Source organism: Anomaloglossus baeobatrachus, chromosome 1, assembly GCF_048569485.1.
Source record: "Anomaloglossus baeobatrachus isolate aAnoBae1 chromosome 1, aAnoBae1.hap1, whole genome shotgun sequence".
NCBI lineage: Eukaryota > Metazoa > Chordata > Amphibia > Anura > Aromobatidae > Anomaloglossus > Anomaloglossus baeobatrachus.
This window is the reverse complement of record NC_134353.1, coordinates 389575184-389592928: the sequence shown is the minus strand read 5'-3', so window position 1 is coordinate 389592928 and position 17745 is coordinate 389575184. Positions and strand designations below refer to the sequence as shown.

Genomic DNA, 17745 nt, shown 5'->3' with positions numbered 1-17745 from the left:
ACAGATATATGGCACACAGATAAATGGCAGTTATTTGAACTTTCTTTTCTTGGCTGATCTGTGATGTACAGCTTCTGGGTTGTCTCTCATCAAGCTCCAGCAATAGTCAGCCATCATATGTGAGTCCCACCGGCCTTGATACCATTCTTCCATTGTTTTAATGTCCTGATGAAAACGCTTTCCTTGTTTCTCGCTCACATCCCCAAGGTTCTCTGGAAAAAAGTCCAAATGGCTGTGTAAATAGTGAATCTTGATACTCATTCTACATCCAAGATTCCACAATCTCTTCATAGTTGTCTGCTTTCTTATTCCCTAGATAATTCTGCACCACATTACAAAATGCATTCCAAGCTCTTTCTTCTGTCTCATTTATTGATGTGATAAAAATTGGGTCTCTCATAAGTGTTCTTATTTGAGGTCCATCAAATATTCCAGCCTTTTTCATCTCTACACTAAGACCAGGAAAAGTTGAACATATAAAGTTAAAGCATTCTCCACTGTGATTGAGAGCTTTGAAAAACTGCTTCATCAATCCAAGTTTTATGTGCAAGGGAGGAAAGACAATGTTCTTCAATGTTCAATGTTGTTAGCTACCCGAGTTGTTAATTGAATTTGTGCCCCCCCCCCACACCTTAGGTATTGATTCACAAACAAAAAAAACCAGAAAAACAGCAGGATAAAAATAATAAATATCAAAATTCATTGAAAATTTCAATAACTAAAACAGTACCTGCACACGACTGTTGTGTACGTTGAAAACTGTTTGTTTACTTTCTTATCATAACAAATGGGAATTATGCATGTTCAAAGAAAACAAAGATATTCTCACATTTATTGGGAGACTAAATGAAAACTAAATTTACCTTAGTGAACCGTATAAACCGGCACTTTTGATACACTACTTATATTTTCCATGGAATTCATGAAAATGGGATATATACCTATAGCGCAAAAACGTGATGTGATAGAGAAATTATAAGATCAGATTTGAATTCAGCACCCTCAAATTAGTCTAAAATTATTCTTAAAGTCCATGCCAGAAATTTTTTTTTTTGTAGACACAGCAGGGCTTATCAGTAGGGATGAGCTAACCAAAACTGTAAAGTACGGGGTTCATACCGAACACCAAATGTCCGGGTCTCAGACTCGAAGACAGACTTTCAACCAAATGTTGGTGTTATTGTTCAGGTTTTCCAGCCAAATAAAGCTTGTTGAAAGGCTGCAGCAAAGCCACTTTCAAGCCATCACAGCCATACCAAGTATTGGGCATGGCTGTGATTGGCCAGCGCACCAAGTGATCCTGCTTGAATTTATATTTTGAGTTCTGATCCTGGTGCAGTGAAGAGTGCCCTAATACTGGCTTAATGAACTCTAATACTGCATGGTGCAAACAGCTCGAATATAGACTGGTGCACTACTGCTCTAATGCCGGCTGGCATAAACAACTGTAATGCCGGCTGCTTTAATCAGCTCTAATAATGCCTGGTGCAAACATCTCGAATATAGCCTGCTGCACTACTACTCTAATAACTCTTGGTGCAATACTGCTGTAATACCGGCTGCTTTAATCAGCTTTAATACCGCTTGCTGCAAACATCACGAATATAGGCTGGTGCCCTAATGCTTTAATGCCGCCTGGTGTAAACAGCTGTAATGCCGGCTGCTTTACATAGCTCTGATACCGCCTGCTGCAGACAGCTCGAATATAGCCTGGTGCACTACTGCTCTAATATCACCTGGTGTACTACCGCCTGTGTTTATCAGCCCTAATACCGTCTGCTACAAAACTGCTTTAATACCGACTGCTTTGATCAGCTCTAATACTCCCTGGTGCAAACTGTTTGAATATAGCCTAGTGCACTACTGCTCTAAAACCGCCTGTTGTAATACTGCCCAAATACGGCCTGGTGCACTGCTGCTTTAATATCGCCTGGTGTAAGCAGCTGTAATACCAGCTGCTTTAAGCAGCACTAATACCGCATGATGCAGACAACTGAAATATATCTTGGTGCAATACCTGAGGAAGATGAGTACGTTGTAGTGCTAGTGCACATGGTCAGAGGACCACTGCATGACATCTCTAGGGATGAGGAATTACAGATGCTAACTGCTACAGTTTTTGCATACCTCCCAACCGTCCCGGATACAGCGGGACAGTCCCTCTTTTGAGCCTTTGATCCCGAGTCCCGCCCGTGGGCCTGAGTGTCCCGTGGCTCCACCCACCCACTGTAGCCCCGCCTCGCTGTTTCTCCCTTCTCTTCATTACAGAGTCGAGCGCGCACCTTGAAACTCCTGTGACTGCTGCTGAGGTATGAATCACCCCCTGCAGCAGAGCGACCCCCCCCCTGCACCAGAGCCGACCCCCCCTCCCCCAGAGCGGACATCCGCAGCCCCGGAGTGGATCCCCTGCACCAGAGCCGACCCCCCCTCCCCCAGAGCCGACATCCCCAGCCCCGGAGCTTCCCTGCAGGCTGCAGCTGTTCTCTCTGATTCCCCGTGTGCGGCTTCTCACTGCTGCAGACACACGGGGAATCAGAAAGCTGAGGAGAAGACCGTGCAATCAGCACTTATCTCTCCTGCAGATAGCACTGGCCAGTAATAACCTATGCAGCAGAGTGACATCTGGAGACTTCTATTAGCTTACCGATCAGTGGTCTCCTGCCTGTGGAGCTGCTGGGTCCTAGCTGCCCAACAGCTTCAGCTCTGCTTTATCCTGGCTCCCCTATCAATTAAAGGGAACCTGTCAGCAGAAATTTCACAATAAAAATAAAAGATTCCCCTTCTGCAGCTCCTGGGCTGCTTCTAGAAAGGTTCCTGTTGTTATTGTGCCCCCTTTGAGACCTACAAAAATACTTTATGAAGTCTTACCTTTTTGTATGCAAATGTTTTTTATGGTCACGGGGCGGGCTGTCTGGCGTCCGTTATTCCCCCTCCTGCCGCTTTACGCAGTCCCCCATTGCTCATTTACATACATAAGGACGCCTTCCTCATGTAACTGTCCTCCCGAAGTTTTGCGCATGTGAACGCTTTTTCAGGTGATTGCGCAGGCGCGAGATTATGGGCGGCGCTGTGATTGTCATCAGCAGCGTTATCCAAGTACCCGCCCATAATCTCGTGCCCGCACTTTTCCCTCTGACTCCACTGTTATGCGCAAGTGCTGGCCATATGAACCATGTTACCTATTACCGCTTGCACGAGATTATGGGCGGGTACTTGGATGACTTTGCTGATGACAATCACAGCGCCGCCCATAATCTCGCGCCCACGGTAATAGGTAATGTGGTTCATATGGACAGTGCTTGCGCATAACGGTGGAGGCAGAGTGAGAAGCGTGGGCACGAGATTATGGGTGGGTACTTGCATGACTTTGCTGATGACAATCACAGCGCCGCCCATAATCTTGCACCTGCGCAATCACCTCAAAAGCGTTCATACTTTGCACAGTGCTCACTCCCGCGAGAGTGGCACTGGGCATGCACAAAACGTCAGGAGGACAGTTACATGAGGAAGGCATCCTCATGTATGGAAATGAGCAATGGGGGACAGCGTACAGCGGCAGGAGGGGGAATAATGGATGCCAGGCAGCCCGCCCCCGTGACCATAAAAACAGATTTGCATACAAAAAGGTAAGACTTCATAAAGTATTTTTTTAGGTCTCAAAGGGGGCACAATAGCAACAGGAACCTTTCTAGAATGCAGCCGCCCAGGAGCTGCAGAAGGGGAATCTTTTATTTTTTTTGCTAAATTTCTGGTGACAGGTTCCCTTTAAAGGGAACCTATCAGGTGCAATATGCACTCAGAGCCAGGAGCAGTTCTGGGTGTATATTGCTAATCCCTCCCTCACTGTCCCTGTATACACTAGCATAGATAAAGGCATCTATAGAAAAAGTATTTTTAAAGAGCTTATATCTTATGCTAATTAGCGCGGGGACTAGTCCCAAGGGCGTTACTTCACTTGGCTAGTCTGCTCACATAGCGTGTTAGTACTCACACAGGGGCGTAATAACATGCTAACATGCTATGCGAGCCGACTAGCCAAGTGAAGTAACGCCCTTGTGACTAGTCCCCGCGCTCATTAGCATAAGATATAAGTTCTTTAAAAATATTTGTTCTAATGATCTCTTTATCTATGCTAGTGTATACAGGGACGGTTAGGCAGGGATTAGCAATATGTACCCAGAACTGCTCCTGGCTCTTGAGTGCATATTGCACCTGACAGGTTCACTTTAAAGGGAACCTGTCACCAGATTTGGGGCCTATAAGCTGCGGCCACCACCAGTGGGATCTTATATACACATTCTAACATGCTGCATACCTCCCAACCGTCCCGGATACAGCGGGACTTTCACGCTTTATGTTGTTTGTCCCGTTGCCACGGGCAGGACGGCCGGCTCCCGGGCTCCGCCCACCCACTCTCTCTCCGCCTCCCTGCTTTTCCCTCCTACCATCCTAGTAGACGTGGCATAGAGAGGAGCGCTGCCTGTGCTGCTGCTGGTACAGTAAACGAATCTCCCCAGCGCTGATTTCCCTCCCTCCCACCTCACCCCCGGCCGGAGCCTGTCTGTGCGGTCGGCCGGCCGCCTGTCTGTGCGGTCGGCCGGCCGCCTGTAAACGAATCTCCCCAGTGCTGATTTCCCTCCCTCCCCCCTCACCCCCGGCCGGAGCCTGTCTGTGCGGTCGGCCGGCCGCCTGTCTGTGCGGTCGGCCGGCCGCCTGTCTGTGCGGCCGGCCGCCTGTCTGTGCGTGCGGCCGGCCGCCTGTCTGTGCGTGCGGCCGGCCGCCTGTCTGTGAAGGCGACCGGCTGCCTCTCTGTTCGGGCCGCCTCTTTGTGCGGTCGGCCCGCGCCTCTCTGTGCGGCGGCCCGCCACCTGTCTGTGCGGGTGCCCCCCGCCGCCTGTCTGTGCGGACGGCCCACCGCCTCATTGTGCGGGCGGCCGGCCGCCTCTCTGTGCGGGCGGCTGGCCGCCTCTCTGTGCGGGCGGCCCGCCGCCTGTCTGTGAAGGCGGGCGGCCGGCCGCCTGTCTGTGAAGGTGACCGGCCGCCTCACTGTGCGAGCGACCGGCCGCCTCACTGTGGCTGCCTGCGTCTCCGTGCTGGAAGCCCGCCGGCTGCCTGCCTCTCCGTGCTGGAGGCCCGCCGGCTGCCTGCGTGTCCGTGCTGGAGGCCCGCCGGCTGCCTGCGTGTCCGTGCTGGAGGCCCGCCGGCTGCCTGCGTGTCCGTGCTGGAGGCCCGCCGGCTGCCTGCGTGTCCATGCGGAGTGGATATGGGCGTGACTGTGAAATGGGTGTGGTTAGGGGGCGTGGCCCGCAAACTTTGTCCCTTTTTTCCTTCTTTAAAAGTTGGGAGGTATGGTTTTTGGCAGTGTGCAGACCGGCATGGAGGGCAAGGGGTGAGGAGTGGGTAGAAGGCGATGAAGGAAATAATGAGGTCCTAGACCCTTCATGGAGTGAAAGCCATCCTACTGCTATGCGCAGTACGGAGGCAGAGGAGGTAGTCACGCTGACCCAGCAGGACAGCAAAAGAGGGAGCAGAGTACAAAAGGCAGCAGAGTGCAAAAGCACAGAAGTCGGCCTCTAGCCAGTACATAGGCTGCTACCGCCCACCACACTGAAAAAATGAGCATACCAAAGACACATGTAAGGCTACATGCACATGTTCAGTTTGTGTTGCGTTTTTGTCACTTTTTTTTGGTGCAGTTTTGTTATCAGTACTTTCTCACTTTTGACTTCCCAGCAAAGTCTATGAGAAGTCAGATTTGCTGTGCGCATGTTGCAGTTTATTTGTCAGCAGTTTTTTTGTCAAAAATATGTGACAAAAAAGAAGCAGCATGTTCATTCTTCTTGCGTTTTTGTCAACTTTTGTCACCCATTGAAATCAATGAGGGGATGAAAAACGCATGTCAAAACGCATGGTTACACATTGTTTGCGTTTTGCATATGTTTTACCCGTGATTTTGTCATCAAAAACGCAGCTCACAAACTTGGTTCCAGAATGATAAAATCAATGCTGGAGTGATTTTGGGGTGTTGGTGTGTCTCTCTCTCTCTCTCTCTCTCTCTCCAAGCGCTTGATACTCATACTCACCGATCACCGGTGCGGCGCAGCTGTCACACTGCTCCCACGGCCTCTCATTCTTCTTCCCCACCAGCTCATTAGCCTCATTACATATTCACTGTACCCTCTCATTAGGCTCATACATATTCACTGCTTCCCCCATAGCTGCCACTAAGTTCTAGATTAGTCATGGCAGGCGTCTATAGGACACCCTCCATTACTAATCTGTAAGTAAAAGTAAATAAACACAAACACCCACAAAATCCTTTATTTTAAATAAAAGACAAAAATGCCACCCTCTTTCACCACTTTATTTCCACCCCATACACCCTTCCAGGTCCGGCATAATCCACATGTGCCACGATACTTCCAGCTCTGCTACATCTGAAGCTCAGAGCGAGTGGTGACATCACTCAGGTTAGCCGCAGCCACAGCTGGAGTCCTCCACCTGTGACAGCAAATCCCCCAAGTGAATGAAGTGAGCTGCGCGATCAGTGGTGCCATCACTCAGGTGATTTCAGATCACAACTGGAGTCCTCCACCTGTGACCGCAAATCAGGCCATGACTGAAGTGAGCTGCAGGTGGAGGACTCACCTGAGTAAGGTCATCACTGATTGCGCGGCTCACTTCAGTCATGGCCTGAACCTCACAGCGGTGAACCCGTGACATCACTGGCGCAACACACGCAGTATTGCAGGTCCCACAACTGTGATGTCAGGGGTTCAGCCAAGTTCATTCTGATCTCGTGGCTCTGTGTGCACTCACAGCAGGCAGTCATGTTCTATACCGTGAGATCTCATGTGGATTACTTCAGACTTGGAGAGCTGTTTGGGGTGTAATGTTGCACCCTGCAACGTGGAGGGGTACTTACTCAGCATGTGGGTTCAGGTAGACACGGGAGGCACTTTGCTTAAAACCTAAGGCTGCTTTATTCGGACTACATAAAGCATACCGCCGGTACTGAACACCAAGGGCATTTATATGCAGGAAAAACAGGCACATTCCCAAACATCAGATCTTCAGTGTCAGTCCAGCACATAAGTCCCTGCAGAGACTTCTCAGAAGAGGTTTCCTCCCCTCCACCCACAGACAAACACAGAGCTACTTCCTCCAGCACATGAAATTCAGAGCAGAGCAACGAGTGTGTCCAGAGGCCTGGCTTTTACCTCTGGGACCACACCCCGAGGTGGAGATATGGTGAACAGCCATCCCACCCATCTCTTTAGCTGTTCACAACAAACCCGGCCCAGGTAATACACATTAACCCTCTCAGCATCTAATATGCTGGAGTATTCCACCCAGGTTCACATCACTGATGTCAATAATCTCAGCGACACATCTCCCCCCTTGAACTGTACCAGTGATCATATCACATATTCCCCCCCTCTGCCCAAAGCCGGGGTTTTTTTGGCACCTTGATATAGCGGACAAGAGCACCCACTCTGTCCGCCCTGGACTACAGCCCTTGACATATCGTCCGTCACAGTCACCAGACCCTTCCCAGTGAACTTGACTCGCCCACCCCAGGGCTATGGGACACTCGGTGCCGGGCCGGACTAGTCCGGGGGACGTCAGTGGTGGCGGGGCCCGACTCCGTGGCCCTGGTGGGTGTCAGTTTAATATGGGTGGTGACTTGGGAGCAATTAAAGTATTTGTTTCGTGACACCACCTGTGGTCTGCGGCTATTAAGCCGCCGCTGCTGTGTGAGGCCTCCGGGGTGATGATACGGCAGCAATGGTGGTACTGCTCCCCACAGGTGGAGCGGAGCCCCGGGGACACTGTTAGTGCTCGTGAAAATCTATGGTGTTGTGTGGCTAACACGGTGCAGGGCCGACAGGCAATGAAAGAACCAGGCACAAACAACAGTCTCTTTACCTTCTCCTCTTTTACTTTAGGAACAGTCCAATCCTGGGAGACCGTCACAGGTGGTGAAGGGGATCCGGTCGGCCTGGAAGTACTTGGGGTGATCTTTCTGGCCAGCTGAGTATGAGGCCTACTCCTGTTCCTTTCTTTACTACGATAGGACCCTGCTTCTCTGGATCCAGCAATGGCCCTCTTTGCTGCTGGGACCGGTGGTACGTCCCTTTCCCTCTGTGGTAGGCTGTGCAGGCCCTCTCTGGTGCTTCTCTGCTGGAGTCCACACCGGGCCCTGATGCTGCAGCTGTACCTTCGGGCTGTTTATGGGCAGGTGCTTGCAGCTCTCCTGCCCTTCAGATTCGGCTACCAGGGAGTATTTTAAGCCCTGGTGGCCACAGACTCCGATGTCCGAGTCTCTTCTCTGCCTCTCTGCTACTCCTGCTTCCCTGGGCCAAGCTGTTCCAGCTCCAGGCCCCAGATCCACAGGACAGCACACTCTGCGTCTGCTTCCTTTCACTTCTCTCTACAGACTGAACACTACTTCCTCCCTCAGGTCAGACTTAAGGAATGCTCCCTGGAATTCCAGGTTCAGAACTCCCCCTGCTGGCCGGAGGGAGAACTGCGTTGGATGTTAAACTTGCTGGCCAATGGACCTCCCAATTACCTCCAGGCTCAGCATTAACCTTTTGGGAGGGCAATGCTGTTGTGGCGACCAGGTCCTGGGGCGCCACACTCCCCCTTAGTTAAATTCAGTACTCCCAGACTGTAGAAAACAAAACAAGACATACATGTTACAACCTTAAACAACTATAAGAGTCCAGTGTGGCTCCCTGCTGGGTGTCCATTACACTGCTCCATGGGGGACCCGCCGCGATAAAACCCCCAACGTAGGCTCTGGGCATGCGTCAGAGCATTGATGACCCCACTCTATGCACGCCGGACGGGTTTTTCTTCAGGGGTTGCTGAGCACACTGGTGCTAACTATGTACAGCTAGGTGTTGGCCACCCATAGTCCAGTGGCCCAATTGTCCATTTTCTCAACCAAAAAAAAAACATTTTATACACAACATTACAGACATTTCACATAACTATTCTAATAAGTACTCTTTCTTTTTACTCTCTATACCTTGGAGGGGGCTTTCCCCGAGTGCTGCGTTGGGACCTGCGTAGCTCTGGTGTCTGCCCCTGACTACTTGGTGTGTCTTCTACCTCAGCACTACAGGTAGGCCTAACCCTGATAGGTATGCGTGATGATTGCCTACGTGGTCTGAGAGTTGCCAAGGGTATGACAGGTTCACCACTGACAGGGGGTTGATTCTCCTGTTCCACTGCTGGCGTGTCATCTCGTGTTGGAGCAGACAGTTCTTTAGGTGGATCTGGAACCTCTTCTGTTTCTGGCTCGACCAACTGCGGGAACGTCAACACTGGTACCACTATGGCATTGTTTATTCGGGTCCAAGTTTTGGGGAATTTTCCAAGGATTGTTTGGATCATCTCTTCCTCTTTTTCTGGACTTTGGGGACTTTCTTGTACTTCTTCTACTTCTTTTTGGGTTCTGCACCATTCGGGGCACGCTTTCAGGCGGTCTCGAGAAACTGCTTGATAGGTCTTGCCTTCATCTTTGCTTATGAGGCATACCTTACTATTGTCAAAGTTGGAGGGGATAATGGTGTAGGGTTCATTCTCCCACTGATCATCTAATTTATGCGCCCTCCGCTTTTTCTTGAGGACCTGTTCTCCAGGTGCTAAGGGAGTTGCTGGAGCTGTTTGATTGTAATGCTGCTCTTGTCTCGTTCTTGCTTGGGACAGGCTCCTTTCTACGCATTCCTGGACCTTGCGGTACTGCTGTTGTCGCTCTGTATCCCAATCTTCTATCTCCTGAACCGCTTCAGGTGACACAGTCCCCATCTCAAAGTCTACAGGTAACTTGCCAGGTCTTGCTCGCATCAGGTAAGCAGGGCTGCAGTTGGTCGAATTTACTGGGATATGGTTGTACAGGTCTACCAGATCTGGTAACTTCTCTGGCCATTGGTTTCTTTCTTCCAGAGGTAGAGTCTTGAGCATATCAATAACCACATGGTTCATCTTCTCGCACAATCCATTGGTTTGGGGGTGGTACGGTGTGGTTCTGATTTTCTTACAACCGTACATGTTACAGAACTCTTGGAACACTTCTGCCTCGAATGCAGGACCTTGATCAGTCAGTACCCTTTCAGGGTAACCGTGAGGTCGACAAAAGTATGCCTGAAATGCTCTAGCTGCTGTTCTGGCTGTCTGGTCCTTCACGGGCACTACTACCAGGAAACGAGAGTAATGGTCCACAATGGTGAGGACGTACACATAGCCTGACCGGCTTGGTGTTAACTTCACGTGGTCCAGGGCCACCAACTCCAGGGGCTGCTTCGTGACAATTGGCTGTAGGGGAGACCTCTGGCTGGCATCATCTTTCCGCCTCAGGTTACACGGACCACAGTCTCGGCACCACTTCTCGACTGTCTTTCTCATGTGCACCCAGTAGAACCGATCACGGAGTAGGGTCTCTAACTTCTAACCCGAAGTGTCCTGCGTTATCATGGTAAGCTGCTAGGACCATTGGAGCATCCCTCTGTGGGACCACTATCTGCCAGACGAGTTCATTCGTTCGCCAGTTGACATATCTCTTGCAGAGCTTGCCTTGGTATGTGAACAGTCGTCCCCTCTCCTTCCACAGCTGCTGGGCTTCTTCTGGAGCATCTGGGCCAAGATGGGTCTCAGCTTGTGCTAGCTTTTCTTTGACCAATCGCACGGCCGGGTCACCGTTCTGTGTCTCTTCCCAATTATGGTGGAGTAATGGGTTGACCGAGACCTCGTGCTGGCTCGAGCGCTTCACTCCTACAGCATGCTCACACTGGGAAACACCTTGGTGATGGAAAGCCGGTAACTCTATCTCTTCGAGTTCATCCAGGTCTTCTCCAGACTCGGGTAAGTGAGGCATTCTGGACAACGCATCAGCATTGTTATTCTTCTTGCCAGCTTGGTACTTGATGGTAAAGTCAAAGTTAGACTGCCGGGCCATCCATCGCTACTCCAACGCACCTAACTTGGCTGTTGCCAGATGTGTCAACGGATTCTTGTCCGTGAAGATGGTGAACTTGGCCGATGCCAGATAGTGCTTGAAGCGTTCAGTCACTGCCCAAACAATAGCGAGGAACTCTAGCTTGAAGGAACTGTAGTTTTCTGGGTTCCTTTCTGTGGGCCGAAGCTTCCTACTGGCGTAAGCTATCACCTTCTCTCTGCCTCCCTGCACCTGGGACAGAACTGCTCCCAGGCCCACGTTGCTGGCGTCTGTGTACAGTACAAACGGCTGGCTGTAGTCAGGGTAGGCCAGAATTTCTTCTCCCGTGAGAGCCCCTTTCAGCCGGACAAAGGATGTTTCTATTTGGCTGCTCCATTCAAATGGAGGGCTCTGCTTCTTAGCCTGCTTTGGCTGGCCCACCAGGAGATCTTGAAGGGGCGCTGCTATCTTTGTGAAACCATCAATGAACCTTCGGTAGTAGCCCACCAGCCCAAGGAACTGCCGCACCTCCTTTACCGTGGTGGGTCTTGGCCAGTCCTTGATTACGGTGACTTTCTCCGGATCAGGTGCCACACCTTCTGCGCTGACCACATGACCCAGGTACTGTACCTTTGGCTTCAAGAGGTGACATTTGGACGGCTTTATCTTCAGGCCATATTCCGACAAGGACTCAAACACTTCTGCTAAGTGCCTCAGGTGGTCTTCATAAGTCTTGGAGTAGACTATGACGTCATCCAGGTACAACAGCACGGTTTCAAAGTTGTGGTGGCCCAAGCAGCACTCCATCAACCTTTGGAATGTCCCTGGGGCGATGCAGAGCCCGAATGGCATACAGTTGAACTCACAGAGGCCCATTGGCGTCGTAAATGCAGTCTTCTCCTTGTCCGCCTCTGCCACGGGAAGCTGCCAATACCCACTGGTGAGATCCAAGGTGGAGAAATAGTTAGCTGACTTTAAGGCTGTTAGTGACTCCTCTATTCTGGGTAGTGGATAAGCATCTTTATGTGTAATGCGGTTAATTTGTCTGTAATCTACGCACATTCTCATTGTACCATCTTTTTTCTTTACGAGCACTAGTGGAGCTGCCCAAGGGCTACAGCTATCTCTGATAACCCCAGCCTCCTTCATTTCCCGTAACATTTCTTTGGCACGCTGATACTGTGCTGGGGGTACAGGGCGGTATCTCTCTTTAATGGTATGATGATCACCCGTGGGGATTTGATGTTTAACCCCTTTTACCTGCCCAAAATCTAGGGGGTGTTTGCTGAAGACCCGCTCGTACTCCTGTACCACCCGGTAAACCCCATGCTTTTGGTGTGAGGGGGTGGAGTCGGTGCCCACATGTAATTTTTGGCACCAGTCTTCCAACTGCCCCTTGGAGCCATTGTCTTCCGCCTGGTCGGACGGGATCAAGGGTTCCACTGCTTTGATGGTATTGTTACTGACAGTGTACAGTTTTGCTACAGTGGCGTACCGGGGCAATTTGGCTTCCTTCTCCCCACAATTCAGGACACGGACGGGCACTCTCCCCTTGCGGATGTCTGCTACCCATCTGGCTATCAGGACTCCAGGCCTACTGTCTGAATACACCGCTTCTACCAAGGCATGGTAATCCTGACCCTTGAGGCCTATTGCTGCCCGACACCATATCAACATTTCACTTCTTGGGGGTATTGCAATGGGGAGGGGGTCACTTACCCTCACACTGCCAATTTCTCCTCCGGCCAGCTCTACCTGCTGCCTCCTCATCAGGGCTCTGATCTCCCTCTGTAGGGCACGCTGCTGCCCGGAGCTGGCAGTTTCAGACGCCTGTTGCAACAAAATTATCACTTCGGCAATACAATTTTCTATCACATTTGTACCAATGGTTAGCAGTGGGTCAGATTCTTTGCGATCAATATCTACAATTATCATCCCCTGACATGGCAATTCTACCCGCCCCACTTTAATGGTTACTTCTTTATACCCAATTTGAGGTAAGGGCTGACCATTACTGGCCACAATTGTTAAATCATCATCTGGGCCATGGTCAATGTCTGAATCAGCCCAATATCTTTTGTACAGTTTATAAGGGATGGTTGTTACCTGGGACCCCGTATCCAGGAGGGCATTCAAAGGGATCCCATCCAGCACAATAGGAAGGACCGGGCGTCCTCCCACATACTTGCTGCGACTGGAGGTTGAGCCGGGCTTCCTTACACCTGGGGGTTGGCTCCTGGCCCCAGGGTCGGCCCATTTAAAGGACAGTGTCTTGCAATATGGCCCGCCTGACTGCAGCGGCGGCAGATCGGTTGTCCCGTTGAATCATACCGGTCTGTAACTTTTCCTCGGGTCGGCGGAATCCTCCTCTGTCGCATCCATGGGACGTCATCTGGGCTGTAGGCCAACTCGATTCTTGCAGGCGATGGGGTCACTTGTAGAGACTGCACGGTCTTGGCAAGGGCAGCTACAGTCTTGGTCAGCTCCTGGACCTGCTGTCTGAGCTCTGCAGTGGGATCCTTATCCAGGGACTGCGCCTCAGCCCCTGCAGGCCGGAGGGAGAACTGCGTTGGATGTTAAACTTGCTGGCCAATGGACCTCCCAATTACCTCCAGGCTCAGCATTAACCCTTTGGGAGGGCAATGCTGTTGTGGCGACCAGGTCCTGGGGCGCCACAAACTCTCTTATACGCCCCCTGGTCAGACCTATCTCTCCATGGCTGCCACCAACGGTCAGTGTGGTAGGGAGACTCTCCCTTAGTCTGTACTACTGTCCTGTCTAACTCTGAGCTATCTAGTCCACTAGAGGGGCTACCATCGAGGGGCCTCAGCACTGAGCTGACAGAAGAGGCGCCATATCTAGACCCTCCGCATTGTCTGGTTGCAGATCTATTTAGGGCTCTTCTTCCAGGGCATCTTCGTCTGTCTCTCAGATTGCGCACTCTCGTGTCAGCATCTTTGGCTAAAGACACATCACCATTCTGTCCTTTGGATTTTGTCTCAAAGGACTGAGACCTTTCAGAGTTTGTGCTATAGCCTGATGTCACAAACCACCGGGGGGGGTCACTCAGAAATCCCCCGCGCTGGCTACCAGTACGTCACAATCGGGGGGTAACAAGTGGGGGTCACCCCTCCTTTATACCTCCCGACCGACAGACAGAGCACGTGACGCGCTCTCTAGCGCCCCTCTTATAGTCAGGCCAATTATGGAATTGCCCGACAATAAGCAAGGAGGCCGCTATACTACTTATGCCGATTATTGAAGGGTCCCCGGTGAGAGTAGGGTATATATTCCCCCGACCTCCGTGGGCGGAATATATAAAACCTCCCCGAATCTCACTGGCCTCCCCACAATAATCCTTGGCACAACTCGCTGCCACCAACCGCTTCACGGTAACTATTAGCCGAACACACAGACGTGGGATTCAAGATCGAGATAACAGAACAGCCCAAGATTAATTATATAATTTAATCAGCCTAAAGCACACTAGAAACTACAATATATACAATAGGGAATCTACAGAATATACATATGTCAGAGTACAGTTACAGATAAAGCATGGTTTACAAACAGGTATGCAATTCAATCAGTTACCTTGTGCGTCTGGCCACAGGGGGGCGCTGTAGACCAGGTTTCCAGGAACTCCCACAGATGTTTCCTACACGTGACCCCCAGCGAAAGAACACTGGAAAATGGCCGAAGTAGGGTTATCAACCTGGGCAAATCCAGGTCCCCTCCTACCTTAGTGACCTCAGAGGGAGCACTGCTCCACCCCTGGCTGGAGTTATGGACAAAATCCACAACATGGAATATGGCCATAACTTGGCCTGGGAGCGTCGTAGGCGGACGCCAATGCTCTCATTGTGACAGTTATGAATTTAGCTACAGAATGAGAGGACTCATGACTTGTCTACTAGTTCCCCATTGGCTGATATCACGCCTGGGGTATTTCCCAAGCTCCCGCTCCCATAAAAAGGGTGTGCCAGCATCGTCCGCATGCGGAGACACCATTTTTATGGTTGCCATATTTATCGGAAATATGGCTTGCGAGATATGAACCATTTTTTACTGGAGTCGTTCTGTCTGGATACTTCCAAGCTTGCTAATTAGATAGCAGCTCCTACCACAGGGTCACGGCAGGGAGTCATCCTGTGTCCATTGTTCCCACATCACCTAATTTCCATATCATAGGAGATGGCCATGGGATGTGACACCTTTACAGATGCTGGACATTGAGGACAAGAAGGGAGGGGGGCACTGCCAGGGAGTGATGAGCGACTATGACTGGAAGTCATAATTCATCTTCATATCCCGGGATTTGCCTCACACCTCCCCCCTTTTGAGGGCGCTAGGGGGCAGCACACTCCGGTGTTACCCCGTGCGCCCGTCCGCGACCTCTCCTTGTCGGGACAGCCCGTCTGCGTTACCGTGGTCACGGCCCCTTTTGTGGCGAATGGTGAAGTTGTATTGCTGGAGCGCAAGGCTGCATCGCAACAATCGCCCATTCATCCCAGAGACGGTGTGCAACCAGCTGAGGGGATTGTGGTCCGTCTCCACGATGAAGTGGCGCCCGTATAGATAGGGTTGCAGACGCTGCAGGGCCCACACTATGGCCAGGCACTCCTTCTCCATCGTGGAATAGGCCACTTCCCTTGGTAACAGCTTCCTGCTCAGGTACAAGACTGGGTGCTCTTGGCTCGCAGAGTCCACCTGGCTGAGCACCGCACCGAGGCCGAAGTCACTGGCGTCGGTCTGTACTACAAACGGCTGCGTGAAGTCGGCTGCCTGTAGCACGGGCGGGCTGGACAGGGCGTCCTTTAGGGCCTGGAAGGCTGTCTCGCAGTCCATTGTCCAATCGACTGCAGAGGGCAGCTTCTTCTTGGTGAGGTCCGTCAAGGGCTTTGCCAGGCTACTATAGCGTGGAACAAACCTCCTATAGTACCCGGCGGTCCCTAAGAAGGACATCACCTGCTTCTTGGTCCTGGGGGTGGGCCAGGATGCGATGGCCTCCACTTTCTCAGGCTCGGGCTTCAGTGTTCTCCCGCCTACCCGGTGACCGAGGTACTGGACCTCGCTCATGGCCAGCTGACACTTTCCCGGCTTGATGGTCAAACCTGCCCGGTGGATCCGCCTGAGCACCTGTGCTAGATGCTCTAGGTGGTCCTCCCAGGTGGGACTGAAGACGGTAATGTCATCCAGGTACGCGGCCGCGTACCCTTCAAGTCCCTTGAGCAGGGTGTTGACCATCCACTGGAAAGTGGCAGGGGCATTCCTCATCCCGAATGGCATCACCGTGGACTCGTATAGTCCAAATGGGGTAATAAAGGCAGAGCGTTCCCTGGCCTTGCGAGTCAGGGGGATCTGCCAATATCCCCGGCTCAGGTCCATGATGGTCAGGTACTGAGCCCCGGCCAACTGATCGAGCAGGTCATCGATGCGTGGCATTGGGTACGCATCGGCGACCGTGACAGCATTGAGCCCCCTGTAGTCCACGCAGAACCGAGTGGTTCGGTCCTTCTTAGGGACGAGGACTACAGGCGAGGCCCAAGCGCTGTTGGATGCCTGGATCACCCCCAGCTTCAGCATCTCGTCAATCTCCTGGCGCATGTGTTGCTGCACCTCCAGGGAGACCCGATATGCTGAACGCCGGATCGGGGGATGATCCCCAGTGTCCACGTGATGGACAGCCAAGTCAGTCCTTCCGGGCTGGTTGGTAAACAACCCCCGGAAGGGGAGGAGGGTGGCCCACAGCTGGGACCGTTGGTCCTCCAAGAGCTGGTGGCCAACCTCCACATCCTCAATGGATCCGCCGGCCCTAACCTGGGCTAGCATATCCAAGAGGGTTTCCGCTTCTCCCTCCTCGGGCAGGTTGCACACGGGGAGCGCACACGCCTCCCGCTCATGATGTGCCTTCATCATGTTCACATGGAAGGGCTTCCGCCTTCCACGGGCAGGGTCCAGGGTGACCAGGTACGTCACAGGGTTGAGCTGCTGGTACACGAGGTATGGGCCTTCCCAGGCTGCCTGAAGCTTGTCCTGTGGTACGGGGACCAGTACCCACACCTTTTGACCCACTTGGTAGGTCCTCTCACAAGCGTTCTGGTCGTACCAACGCTTCTGATCGGCCTGGGCTTGAGCCATATTGTCGTGTACCAGTTGCGTCAAGGCCTGCATTTTGTCCCGGAAGCGCATGACATACTCGATAACCGACACTCCAGGGGTGGCCAAATCCCCTTCCCAAGCCTCTTTCACCAGAGCCAGGGGGCCCCGCACACGTCGCCCGTACAGGAGCTCAAACGGTGAGAATCCTGTTGAGGCCTGTGGAACCTCCCGGTAAGCAAATAACAGGTGTGGGAGATACCGCTCCCAGTCACGCCCATGGGCGTCGACCAACATCTTAAGCATCTGCTTTAAGGTGCCATTGAACCGCTCGCACAGGCCATTAGTCTGTGGATGGTACGGGCTGGCCACCAGATGTCGCACCTGGACTTGCTTACAGAGGGCCTCCATCAGCTGGGACATGAATTGGGCCCCCCGGTCAGTGAGCATTTCCTGGGGAAAACCCACTCGGGAGAAAATCTCCAGCAATGCGGTGGCCACCTTGTCAGCCCGAATGGACGACAAGGCCACTGCTTCTGGGTACCGGGTGGCATAGTCCACTACCGTCAGTATGAAGCGTTTCCCGGAGCTGCTGGGGATGGCCAGCGGGCCGACCAGATCCACAGCCACCCTCCTGAAAGGCTCATCGATGATGGGCAGAGATACCAGTGGGGCTTTGGGGCGTGGCCCCGCCTTCCCCA

The 17745-nt window shown here is 52.1% G+C and overlaps 1 protein-coding gene across 15 annotated transcripts in view; it reads left to right on the top strand.

The window, feature by feature from the left end:
- Window positions 1–17745, top strand: part of ADGRL3 (adhesion G protein-coupled receptor L3) — a 1180558-nt gene that overhangs the window by 590158 nt on the left and 572655 nt on the right. The window lies entirely within an intron of this gene.